The sequence below is a fragment of the Protopterus annectens genome, chromosome 8.part0, assembly GCF_019279795.1.
Source record: "Protopterus annectens isolate FY-2018-M chromosome 8.part0, PAN1.0, whole genome shotgun sequence".
In the NCBI taxonomy this organism is placed as follows: domain Eukaryota; kingdom Metazoa; phylum Chordata; order Ceratodontiformes; family Protopteridae; genus Protopterus; species Protopterus annectens.
Window position 1 is genome coordinate 1,682,121,973 of NC_056741.1, and position 13,327 is coordinate 1,682,135,299.

At 42.7% G+C, this 13,327-nt stretch overlaps 1 protein-coding gene across 1 annotated transcript in view; it reads right to left on the reverse strand.

Moving 5' to 3' along the window:
• LOC122809600 (adhesion G protein-coupled receptor G3-like) overlaps positions 1–13,327 on the reverse strand; it is a 311,354-nt gene that overhangs the window by 151,779 nt on the left and 146,248 nt on the right. The window lies entirely within an intron of this gene.

A 13,327-nucleotide genomic window follows, 5' to 3' on the forward strand; every position in this document is an offset into this window, starting at 1 on the left:
AGAGGGAGGAGCATAGGGTGATGTACAAGACTGGAGGAAGATGCACACAGGTGGATTATATCCTATGCAGGAGGGCCAGTCTGAAGGAGATTGGAGACTGTAAAGTGGTGGCAGGGGAAAGTGTAGTTAAGCAGCATAGAATGGTGGTCTGTAGGATGACATTGGTGATCAAGAAGAGGAGGAGGAGTGTGAAAGCAGTGCCAAGGATTAAATGGTGGAAGTTAAAAAAAGGGTGATTGTGAAGTGGAGTTTAGGGAAGAGTTAAGACAGGCACTGGGAGGCAGTGGAGAGTTACCAAATAGCTGGGTAACTACAGCAGAACTAGTAAGGGAGACTGCTAGAAAGGTGCTTGGTGTGACATCTGGACAGAGGAAGTAGGACAAGGAGACCTGGTGGTGGAATGAGGAAGTACAGGAGAGTACACAGAGGAAGAGGCTGGCGAAGAAGAAGTGGGATTGTCAAAGAGATGAAGAAAGTAGACATGAGTATAAGGAGATGAGGCACATGGCAAATAGAGAGGTGGCGAAAGCTAAGGATAAGGCGTATGGAGAGTTGTATGAGAGATTGGACACTAAAGAGGGAGAAAAGGATCTGTACCGATTAGCTAGACAGAGGGACAGAGCTGGGAAGGATGTGCAGCAAGTAAGGGTGATAAAGGATAGCGAGGGACAGGTACTCACAAGAGAGGAGAGTGTGTTGAGTAGATGGAAAGAGTATTTTGAGAGGCTGATGAATGAAGAGAACGAGAGAGAGAGAAGGTTGGATGATGTGGGGATAGTGAATCAGGAAGTGAAACAGATTAGCAAGGAGGAAGTAAGGACAGCTATGAAGAGGATGAAGAATGGAAAGACTGTTGGCCCAGATGACATACCAATGGAAGCATGGAGGTGCTAAGGAGAAATGGCAGTGGAATTTTTAACTAGATTGTTTAATGAAATTTTGGAAAGTCAGAGGATGCCTGAGGAGTGGAGAAAAAGTGTTTTGGTACCTATCTTTAAGAATAAGGGTGATGTACAGAGCTACAGTAACTACAGAGGGATAAAACTGATCAGTCACAGCTGGAAGTTATGGGAAAGAGTAGTAGAAGCTAGGTTAAAAAGGGAGGTGATGATTAGTGATCAGCAGTATGGTTTCATGCCAGGAAAGAGCACTACAGATGCAATGTTTGCTCTGAGAGTGTTATTGGAGAAATACAGAGAAGGTCAGAAGGAGTTGCATTGTGTCTTTGTAGACTTGGAGAAAGCATATGACAGGGTGCCTAGAGAAGAGTTGTGGTATTGTATGAGGAAGTCGGGAGTGGCAGAGAAGTATGTAAGAGTGGTACAGGATATGCACGAGGGTAGTGTGACAGTGGTGAGGACAGCAGTGGGAGTGACAGATCCATTTAAGGTGGAGGTGGGATTACATCAAGGATCAGCTCTGAGTCCTTTCTTATTTGCAGTGGTGATGGACAGGTTGACAGATGAGATCAGACAGGAGGTCCCGTGGACTATGATGTTTGCAGATGACATTGTGATCTGTAGTGAGAGTAGGAATCAGGTTGAGGAGACTCTGGAGAGGTGGAGATATGCTCTAGTGAGCAGAGGAATCAAGGTCAGCAGAGCTAAGACAGAATATATGTGTGTGAATGAGAGGGAGGGTAGAGGAATGGTGAGGATGCAGGGAGTAGAGTTAGTAAAGGTGGACAAGTTTAAGTACTTGGGATCAACAGTTCAGAGTAATGGTGAATGTGGAAGAGAGGTGAAGAAGAGAGTACAGGCAGGGTGGAATGGGTGGAGAAGAGTGTCAGGAATGATTTGTGACAGACGGGTACCAGTAAGAGTGAAAGGGAAGGTCTGCAAGAGGATAGTGAGACCAGCTATGTTATATGGGTTGGAGACAGTGGCATTGACAAAAAGGCAGGAGTCAGAGCTGGATGTGGCAGAGTTAAAGATGTTAAGATTTGCACTCTGTGTGACTAGGATGGATAGGATTAGGAATCAGTATATTACAGGGTCAGCTCATGTTGGACAGTTTGGAGACAAAGCAAGAGAGACTAGATTGCGTTGGTTTGGACATGTGCTGAGGAGGGATGATGGGTATATTGGGAAAAAGGTGCTAAGGATGGAGCTGCCAGGTAAGAGGAAAAGAGGAAGGCCTAAGATAAGGTTTATGGACGTGGTGAGAGAGGACATGCAGGTGGTTGGTGTGACAGAGCAAGATGCAGAGGATAGGAAGAAATGGAAAGAGATGATACACTGTGGTGACCCCTAATGGGAAAAGCCGAAAAATGATGATGACTCAAGTGTGCTAGCTTGCACTGTGCTTGAATTGTTTTTAGTGATGTTTTTACTGCTTTTCTGTAAAAAAAAAAAAAGTTTGTTTCTTGCCTTTGCTGTAACTAGTCTAGCCCAGATACAGATTTGCTGTATCCAGGACTGTTTGTAAGCTTATGAGCCCCCCCAAGCCTTTCTGTGTTGGAGCGAAGCCTTCTAGCTTATCAGTGGGAGTGGTAAGCACGAGGTAGCCTTATATACCACAAGAGTGATTTCTGGCCCAGAAATTGTAGTTTGTTGGCCATTTGGGCAGTTTTTCCATCTCTTTCAACTTTCTAGTCTAAAAGCCCATGTTTGTGCTTATTTCCCACCTTTCCTGTAGCAAGTCTAATCCAGATACAGTTTTGCTGTATCCAGGACTGTCTGTAAGCTTCTGAGCCCCCCACCCAAGCCTTTCTGTACTGAGGGAAGCCTTCTAGCTTATCAGTGGTAGTGGTAAGCACTAGGTAGCCTATCTACCACAAGAGGAGTGTTTTTGGCCCAGAAATGATTGGCCTTTTGGGCAGTTTTTTCCATCTCTTTCAACTTTCTGGTTTAAAAGCCCGCATTTGCGCTTCTTTCCCACCTTTCCTGTAAATAGTCTTGTCCAGATACAGCTTTGCTGTATCCAGAACTGTTTGTAAGCTTCTGAGAGGTGCCAAAGTCTGCTCTTCAATTTTTTTTCCCTTAGATCTGCTAGTCTCTCCTCTCTTGAACTTTTACTAGTTATTAGTCTAGCACTTAACCATACCAGACTTCTTGTAGCAATTATTGTAGCACACAAAAGTGCTACCAGCACTAAATCTTCTACAAAGAAACAGCTCCAGTACTTATTACTAATGCCCACCCCTCCAGGCATGTCTATAGGTCAGTTTCCTGTCCTTTCTCCTATTAACATGGCGAACTTGGACATCCCGAGGCAGTGTAGCAACTGCCTCATGTACACTGACAACCCTCTCCTCTTATCTCCCAACACACAGACTTGTGAGAGATGCACATATATATCCAAATTGGAAGCCACACACTGTCCAGCCAAGACCAGAATAGCTGGTCAAGAGGAGAAGGTCAACACATGCACCACACCACATGGAACATATAGCCCTCCAGAACACACACCAGCACTGCCTTCACATAAAAGTACAAACCACACACCACCTTCATGGAGGCTCTCAATAAAAATGTATCCAAACAGCAGAGACCTCCAAGGCAGAAATGCACTCAACCACCACAACATAACACTAATCACAAGACACATAACTCTCCTAAACAGTGTGCCACTCAACCAAAGCCCCTAAGACAAAACAGCATGCCCAGCACACTAATCATAGGTGACTCAATAGTGAGGCACACTGATGTCCCACTCACTAGGTTGAACAAGGAGAAAGTAACAGTCAGCTACCTGTCAGGTGCCAGGATCCACTACATAACCCACGCACTCAGGTCCTCAACAACAGGTACAAATATGACTCTGTCATTGTACATGTGGGTGTGAATGACCTGAGACGTACCTCCCTGGACTACATGAAAAGAGGTATGGAGGAGTTCTCAGATTAGATAGCCCAAATGGGTATGACCCTAGCCCTGAGCAGCATCCTACCATAACCCAGAATGATATCACAGTACAAGCAGAAAATTATTGATTTCAACAATTGGCTAAGCTTCTGGTGTCATTCTAAGGGGATCCAGTATCTATCTGCCTGGGATGACATGATTGACAGACCTCGATGTTTTGCCAGAGAATGCCTGCATCTGGCACCCCTGGGCTTCTGGATACTGGCCAAGACTCTTGCCACCCCTATAGTGCCTTTTTTAGACGGTGTTCCAAAGACCAAATTACCACTATAACAACTACAAACAAATGCAATCTGAGGGTCAGGCTGCTCAACGCTAGAAGTCTAAATCTCAAAATGCACTCACTCAAAGCACTCCTTAAAATAGAGAACATCGACATTTGTGCTGTAACAGAGACCTGGTTCAAGGCATCAGAAAGTACCCCTGCACTACCAGGCTATAACTCATTCCACACCTTTCAGCCCCAGAACTTGGACTGAAGCTCCAAAGGTGGTGGTGTTTCCATATTCATAAAGAATGCGCACATCTCCAGACTGGTAGCCCAACATATCACATCAAAGATACTTCAGATGCAGCTAACATTGGGTAAGACAGTGATTCAGGTCGTAGCCTGTTATAGATTCCCAACCATGTCCCAAGACTCACACTCCACATTCCTAAGCACCCTGAAGAATATTAGTGTCTAACCTAACACACTTATACTGGGTGGCTTCAACTACCCCTCCATTAACTGGGAAAACTACTCATGTACCAATACACTTGCCCAATGTTTCCTGGAATTCATTAATTCCAATGCCCTGGACCTTGCTGGGAAGTAGCAACATCCTTGATCTGGTCATTACTAACATGGGCGAACGTTGCTCAACACCAGTAGTCAACTCCTCCCTGGTTAGATCCGACCACAAACTAATCACCTTGGAAATCCACCCCCCCCCCCAAAGGTAACCACCATGAAAAACTTCTCCAAAGCTAACTGGGCTCCTAAAAACAGAGGTGGATAACTTCACGGCACCCATGCAAATGGAGAATAGTTGTATGACTGCCGAATCATACACCAATGCATTGTACGAACGCGTACACAAATGCATGGATCTCGCCATACCCAATAGAATCAAGACACTCTCCTCCAAAAAAAGGAAGCAATCTGGTGGTCCCCTGCCATAAACAACCTCTACAACAGAAGGGGGAAACTGATGCGTAATAAGGTAAAGTTCCAAGACTGAAAAAACTCCCTTATCAGCCTCAACAAAAAGTAGAGATCCCTCATCAAATCCTCCAGATAGTAAAAACAACCACAAGGCCTTTTATAGTTATGTAAAGAATCTCCACAGAAATACCCAGATTTGCTCTGAGCTACTGCACAATGGTACCTCCTATACAAAGCCAACAGATATTGCCAATATACTGACCAACAGATTCAGTGCAAACTTTACCACTCTACCCCCCAAATGACCAATGACCAATCACAATACCAGTAGATTGCAGGCACCCAGTATTACTGCTGCACAGTTCTATGGGACCTGACAATATCCATGGCTGTGTTCTACATGAACTACAGAGTGAACTGGCACCATACCTTTGTGCCCTGTTCAGTGACAGCCTCACCTCAGGCTTTGTCCATACAGAATGGTGCACTGCTATATTCATCTCTCTCCACAAAGGAGGAGCAACTACAGACCTTGGGAACTATCGCCCCATTAGCCTGACAAATCTGATATGCAAAGCTATGGATCACATCATCATGGACCTAATAAATAAGGATATAGAGAATCTCCAAACTCTGGATCTCACACAGTTTGGTTTTGTGAAGGGTAGATCATGCCTGCTCTACTTGGTCGACTTCTTTGAGTCAGTCACCAGAGCTGTGGATGAAGGCATGCAGCCTACCTTCATCTGGCCAAGGCCTTTGGTACCATCCCCCACTCAGGAATCATAGAAAAACTCACTAAGCTAGGCATCAACCCCTATATCACTAGGTGGGTTGCAAACTGGCTCACAGATAGAACCCACAGTGTGAAGTCACGGGTGGAGTCCCACAGGGATCGGTCCTGGGTCCTTTCCTGTTTGGTATCTACTTCTCAGAAGTCCAGGCCAACACAAAGGGACTTAGGCTGACAAAGTTCACAGACAATTGCAAGTTGAGAGCCAATATTAACTCCCCAAGTGATGTTGACATCCTATAGAAATGCCTCACTGAGACCAACGACTGGTGTCAGAACCATGGCCTTAAGCTCAATGCCAAAAAATGTGTCATCATCCCCCTTGGGAAAAAACATTTCCCATGAATTACCACATTGATGGCAGTCCACTGAATACAGAATGCATTATAAGAGATCTGGGAACACAGGTTGACAGCAACCTCTCTGTTGACCACCACATTGTCACTGTGGGCAGAAAGTCCTTCTATGTGGCACATCTCATTACTAAGGGTTTTGCAACCAGGAAAAAAGAGGTCATTGTCTTCCTCTACTCTTTCCTCAGTAGGCCAAGCATTGAGTACAATTCCCCATTTGACATGTACCTCACTAGTTACCTGCAACAACTGGAGAGGCCATAAATGTACCTCACAAAGAGGATCCTAGGCCTTAAACACTTGTCCTGTATGGACAAATTCAAAAAACTCCAACTATTCTGTCTCATATCACCTGCTTAGAGACAATCTCTGCTTGACTTACAAAGCCATTTCTGACCCAGCTCTTTTACAGATGCTACATCTTAATAAATCTCAATCCCTCCACACCACACTCTCCAGAGACCTCAAACCTCATTACCACAATCAACAGAACATGCTGGAGGGACAGGTTCATAACCCAGAGACTGCCCATGCTATGGAATAGACTTCCCATACATGTCAAACAGAGCACCTCACTGCCCCTCTTCAAGAGAAATCTTGATGAGTGAATGGGAAATAGAAAATTCACCCCGGGGATCACTCTAGTAGCTCTACTTGACAGAGGCACTGAGAACTAAGGTTGAGTGGCACAATGCCAGGGTAATCCTATGGGCTAGGCTTGTAAAGGCTCCAGGACCATTAGCTTAGTACAGACCTATGAACCTATGAACCTATAAGCCATCAACCAGCAACTACCAGCTCTGAAGGGCAGAGGCTACCCTCACCTCCCTCAAGAGTGTAGACCACAAGCCTTCATAATTTAACATCACTGGCCTGAAGTCCAAGAGCTTAAACCAGAACTAAGACACTTTTTGAATGACAGACACACTAAGTCTTCAACCAGCAATTCCCAGCTTAGAAGCATGTAAGCTACATCTCCTGCCAGAAGAGTGTAGACTACAATTTTTTTAGTGTAAAACAACGGGCCTGAAGCCCAAGTGCTTAAACCAAATCTAAGAGGCTTAGAATAACAGTTACAATTTAATCAGGCTGCTAACAAGCAGGAACAAATGCAACAGAATAAATGCAATTGAACACTTTTAAGAACAAGCAGCAAAAGCAAAATAAAGTATGAAGAAAAGCAAATACAGTAAAAGCAGCTGAATAAAGTGCAATTTTTTAAGTTAAGTGGGAAGAGAGGAAACAGAAGATAATTCAAGGTTAAGAGACTAAGGTGATGGACCTTCCCAAATGATCTCTCTATACTCAGTAGAATAAGCTGATGAGATGAGACTGAGAGAACTGTCCAATAAAAGATTTATAGTGGGGGTGGGCAACTCAAAATACACCAAGTTTAAGAATACAGCAACAGTTGGCCAGGTGGGTGGGAAAATAAAATGCAGACAGAGCTCAGAAATGTTCAGGCAGAGTATAGCAAGTGAGCCAAACAAAGACACCAGCTAAATAGAGATATTTCTAGCTAAATGATGAATGCTTGTTTTTGAATAATAATGAGCACTTGTATAAGCGTGAAGAACTACCTTTTATTATCTTTCTGTTTATTCAGTAAGTTAAGCTCAAAATTCTGTTTGCATAGATTTTAATAGCATTTCTTCTATGACAGTTTAAAATTAATTCACTTTTTATATAGGATCTTACGATCATAGGAGGTTGTAGGCTATTGACCCTGGGGTGTTTACAAGCCTAGCCATAGCCTTGCCCTTATTCCCTAATAGACCAAGATATAGAGTCTATATCTGCAATGTGAGTCTGGGATCAGCACCAGCTGCCCCTGTCCAAGCGGGACATAATTGAAATCCATGGGATAAATTTCTGATTTCCCATCCAATTGTCCAAGTTATACATAAATAGGGTCATTGAGGAGCTCTGTTTTACATGATTTGGAAGTTTGTTCCAGAGGACCGGCAATCTCTGGGAGACCTATCTCTCTCTCTCTCCAACATGTCTAGTTAATGTTGCAGTCTAGGTTAAGGTTCCTAGAGTGAGTGACTCTTGTCCCATTTGATTTGTAGATATGTACCATTTCATTAAGGCATGATTTGAGCCTGCTCTGTAGGCCAGGCACAATTCACCTCTAAGCAGTCTCTATGATACAGAGTACAGTGACAGGGCCTTTAGTCTGTCCATGTAGGTCATGTGTTGAAGGCCCTGAATGTTCTTGGTGAGAAACCTCCGGGGTCTCTCTAGCTGCTGCAGGTGTCTGGCGAGGTACATACAAAAGGGAGGATTGTACTCTATTATTGGACTGATGTGATACAAGTACAGGGGAGTTATAACCTGCTTAACTTTGGATGTTATACCCTTACTTATGGGATGGGCAACATACAAGGCCATCCTTACCACTGTAGACACATGGTGATCAAAGTTAAGGTTGCTATCAACCCGCAGAAATCTGTCATCACTGGGTTTGAACTTGGGGGGCTATTATTAATGTTGTAATTAATTAACAGGGACTTCTTTGCTGAAGGGGATAATAATGCATTTTTTGTGTTGAGTTCAAGTCCATGGCTCTGGCACCAATCATTTATATGTGTAAGTCCATTTTGTAGAATATTGACATTGTTTGGGGATTTGATGATTTCACTCAGTTTACAGTCATCAGCAAACATGGTAAGCCACATCCAATTAATTTTCACCTAGATTTCTGAGAAGTAGATTCCAAACAGTAGGGATACCAGTACAGAACCTTGTGAAACACCACTGGTAACAGGGCTGCTGGTAGATGTGGATTCCCCAATGTTGATTGTATGCATTCTGTCAGTCAGCCAGTTGGCTATCCATCTAATGATGTATGGGTTTATCCCCAGTTGGGTGAGTTTCTCAATAATACCTGACTGGGTGGTTGTGTCAAAGGCCTTGGCCAAGTCAAGATAGGCAGTATGTATTTTGCCTTCATCTAGGGATTTGTTGACACTCTCGAAAGGGTCCACCTGGTTTAACAGGCATGATCTGCCTTTGACAAAGCCCAACTGGGTCAGGTCAAGAGTTTGAAGGTCTCCTATATCCTTGTTAATAAGGTCCATGATGACTCTCTCCATGGCCTTACAGATAAGGCTGGTTAGGCATATGGGTCTATAGTTTCTAGGGTCAGTTGAGATACCCCCTTTGTCCAATGGGATTACAATTGCTGTTCTCCACTCTGCTAGGACAAATCCAGTACTTAGACTATGGCTGAAGACAGTGCCCAGTGATGCTGCTAACTCCTGTTTTAGACCATTTATTAAGCGGCCTAGGATGTTATCTGGTCCAACAGAGGCCTTGGAGATACTAGGTAGAGGACTGGTGATGGGCATGCTTTGCGGTATGATTAATGGGGATGGGGGAGTGAAGTTTTCAACAAACCTGTTGGCTAGCAGATTGGTGATCTCCTCAGGCTTAGTATGAATGGTACCATCCATTGCTAATTAGGCACAGTGCTAGGCCTTCCCTTTTAGATCTTGGATGTAGTTAAAGAAAGCCTTGTGATTATCCTAAGCTAGTTTTGCAGTTAGCTTTTAATGATTTTATAAAATGTCTAATTTGCTTGTTCAGGTTGTGGAGGGTGTTGTTATTCTGTGAGACCATTCCCTCTTATTCTTTGACAGCAGTTTTTTTCTCTTGTTATATAACCTATTTATGCTTGATGTCCACCAGGGTGGCTTGTTTTTTCATGAAGACCTTGTTTTGATCCGTTCAGGTACGGCTGAGTCTATATATTTGCATAAGTGTTTATCATATCTCTCAACCTGGAAATATCAAAAATCTGGACAAAGGCCCATGAAAGGTATGTACAACTGGCCAAAAAATATGGATGCTGATTAACATAAAATTTGCATACATAATCATGTAATCCCCCTCCACTCATATGGAATTGTGGGATCCCAACATGAATATAGAAGTCACTAAATAATAATAAATAATGGCAGACATTTGAATTTCAGACTTCATATTCCTTAGAAATTGCATAGTAATGCAAAACTTGTCATTCTAGCAACTAAGTTTACAGGTAAAATATTTAAAATCTGTCCCTATTTTTGAGCCTTTGTTCTTCCATTATTTTTGGCTTTGTCCAGATTTCTTGCTCTGAGAGATTGAGAGGTATGATTCCAAAACATTCTGGATAGTCTGATCCCCCCATGTTTCATTTTATGAATTTATGACTTTTGGATCAATATTCTGCTCTGAATATACACAGTAGGAGCACAATGCTTTATAAATAAGACTACATTCTAGCAGTTTTTCTTCAATATTTTAAAGGGTTTACACTTTGATTGTCATTGCTGAGGTACAGGTTCATTATGCAGCTGTAGGGTGGCATGGAGATTTTAGAAACCTTCCTACTGAAACGAATTCCGAGCAAATTCCTAAAAGCCATTGAGATGACTTGGATTTTCACTGCACTCAGTTTCCAGTGACTTGCAACTACTCAAAGTTTTCTGCACTTCCGTGCTATTCCCAGGTTAAAGTGCCATCCGAGTGATCAGGTGATGAGTCACATGAAATAAGGACCCCCTTTCCTTCTCTCTTCACCAACATTTTTTTCCTTTTTTCAATACAAACAGTATAGATTGCCATTCCCTGGTTTCCATCAGTTCTGTTCTCTAGTGCCTTTACAAAATGCAGGGATTCCAAATGTGCTTTGCCTTCAGCCATACTGGCTTCTGCCTGCAGAGGATATGCAGACCTTGACTCACATATGGCATCCGACGAATCCCTCAGTATGAGATAGTTTGTTTAAACTGGTGCTACTTTTAAACTTAACCAGTGCTTATTGCCATAGCTGTGCTTGTTGACACCTGGCCAAAACTGTTGTTGTTTTTGTTATATAGGTGCACTCACACTACTTAGTGTCCATGGAGGAAAACTCTGCCCTTCACAGAGACAAGCTGTCTATTCCACTACACATCTCTCCCAGATAGTATAAGACCGTGCACCATATGACTTAGAATGGCGTGCTTAATAGTGTTACATAAGAACAGACGTGTATGCACGCACACATAAAATAAGCAGAGGTATACAGACAAACATACTCACACACACACTCACACACACACACAAACACACACACACACACACACACACACACACACACACACACACACACACACACACACACACACACACACACACACGTACATAGGCACAGATATACAGATATGCACACTCACACAGTCTCACACACACACACACACGCACACACACATGCTGTCTCTGTGTGTGTGTCTGTGTGTGTGTGTGTGTGTGTGTGTGTGGAATGTTGTGAAGAAATGCTTGTGTTGACCACTTCCCACACTGCTCATCATTTTTGCGTTTCCCCCCAGTTTTTAACTGTCAGTATTATCACAGTTTAGGATGCAGGAAAATGTAATAAAACAATAGCCATTCTTTGAACTAGGTTATTGTGCCAATGAAAATGTGGCTTTTTTCTATGTGTTTTTTCCAACCCACTTACAACATTATGACAGGTAAGTAGTTTGAGACTGAAAAGTTGTTTTTGTCTGTGTAAATTACCACATCTCTAGCTGAAAAAGGTAGAAAGGGCATCTGATATTCTTGTGAATTATTATATTTAAGGTGCTTTGCTGCAACATGACCCCTTAACTTTTTAAAAGGCAGGTGAACAGGGCGAGTGGACCTCAGAGAGACAGCTAAAGGAGGCTTAATCATTCACACCTCACAAAAGTCCAGATTTTTGCAGAATGTCAAGATTTTTTTTCTGTTCCTTATAATGTTTGTGGTGTTCTGGAAAATTGATGAGAATTGAATTCACAAAATATTGCCAAATATATCTGTTTCAAACCTCATATCCTTCAGAAAATGCATGCTAATGCAAAATGTTATTTTAGCAACTTTATAAGTTTACAAGTGCAATAATTAAAATCTATCCCTGATTTTTGCTCTTTGCCCTCCCAAAATTTTTAGTTTTGCCCTGATTTCTTGCATTAAAAGATTGAAAGGAATCATTGAGATTGAGTACCAGATCTGCAGGTCTAAATATACCGATTCAGGGAAATAAGTTCCTTCAACGAAAGTAGAATCTTGAAATCTGCAGTTTGCAGGAATATGACACTGAAAGTCGCAGTTTTCAGAATATTTTGACCTGTTTTTTCTGCAGAATGCTACCAAGTCACCAGAGCAAGGCATGGTGCAATGAATTTTCGTGTGGGACGTGATTTTAGTAAGTAGAATTAAACAATAGTCAGAGAAAATATGGGACATAAGTTTTGTTAAACCTCAAACAAGAAACTGCAGACCCAGACTAATGAAAACAGTGCTGAAAGTAAAGTAGAAATGGAAAGGCCAAAAGATTTATAAACCCTGCATTGGGAGCAGTTCTAGAAGCATGTACCTGGGGACAGGGAACTTACTTTTTAACAATAATAGACTTCAACATGATTTGTGACCTGATCTCTGAATGAAACCCAAGGTTTGGAGTAATAATTTGTCCCTGCTCATGTAGCTGTGCATTGTGGTTTGGCGATCTGCAGAATGGAAGTTAAGATAGTGAATAAGAGTAAAGGAGTGTGTGTATAAGTTACACCATGGTAACGGAACTAAAGATTTATTGGTTCTTTAAAGGAAACTCTCAGCTATGAATACATTTCCAGAAATGCACCAGCTCCTTCAGATAGTCACTGGCAGCACTGCACACCAACCAGGAATTAACCCTGATCTCACTGCACAGCCAACTGGAGGTGCTCTGGTAACCACACAACAAGAACAGAAAGCACTTACTTTCAGCTGGAGCCTGGGACTTGGAAACACACACTAGATTGCATTCAGAAGTTCATCCCACAGCCCCATTTTGCCCTTAACTCCACACAGACCTGAAACTTAACAAAAAAACTCCTCGAGCTTCAACTTCTCGAGCCGACCTTCAATATAATGTGTCCCTTCTTCTGCAAAAGGAAAAAAAAAACATTGCCAGTGGAGTAGTTTGTCACAGGGTACCTACTGACCCCTAGGTCCTTGACCTATACACAACTACTACCAATGTGTCACCCCCACAGTTTAAAACTTCTGCCTCAGTCTGATCCGAATCCAACAGGAAGACAGCAGTCAGGTACTGCCTCACAAAGCAGATGTCATCATGCATGCCACTGCATGATGATGATGTTTCGGGATACAT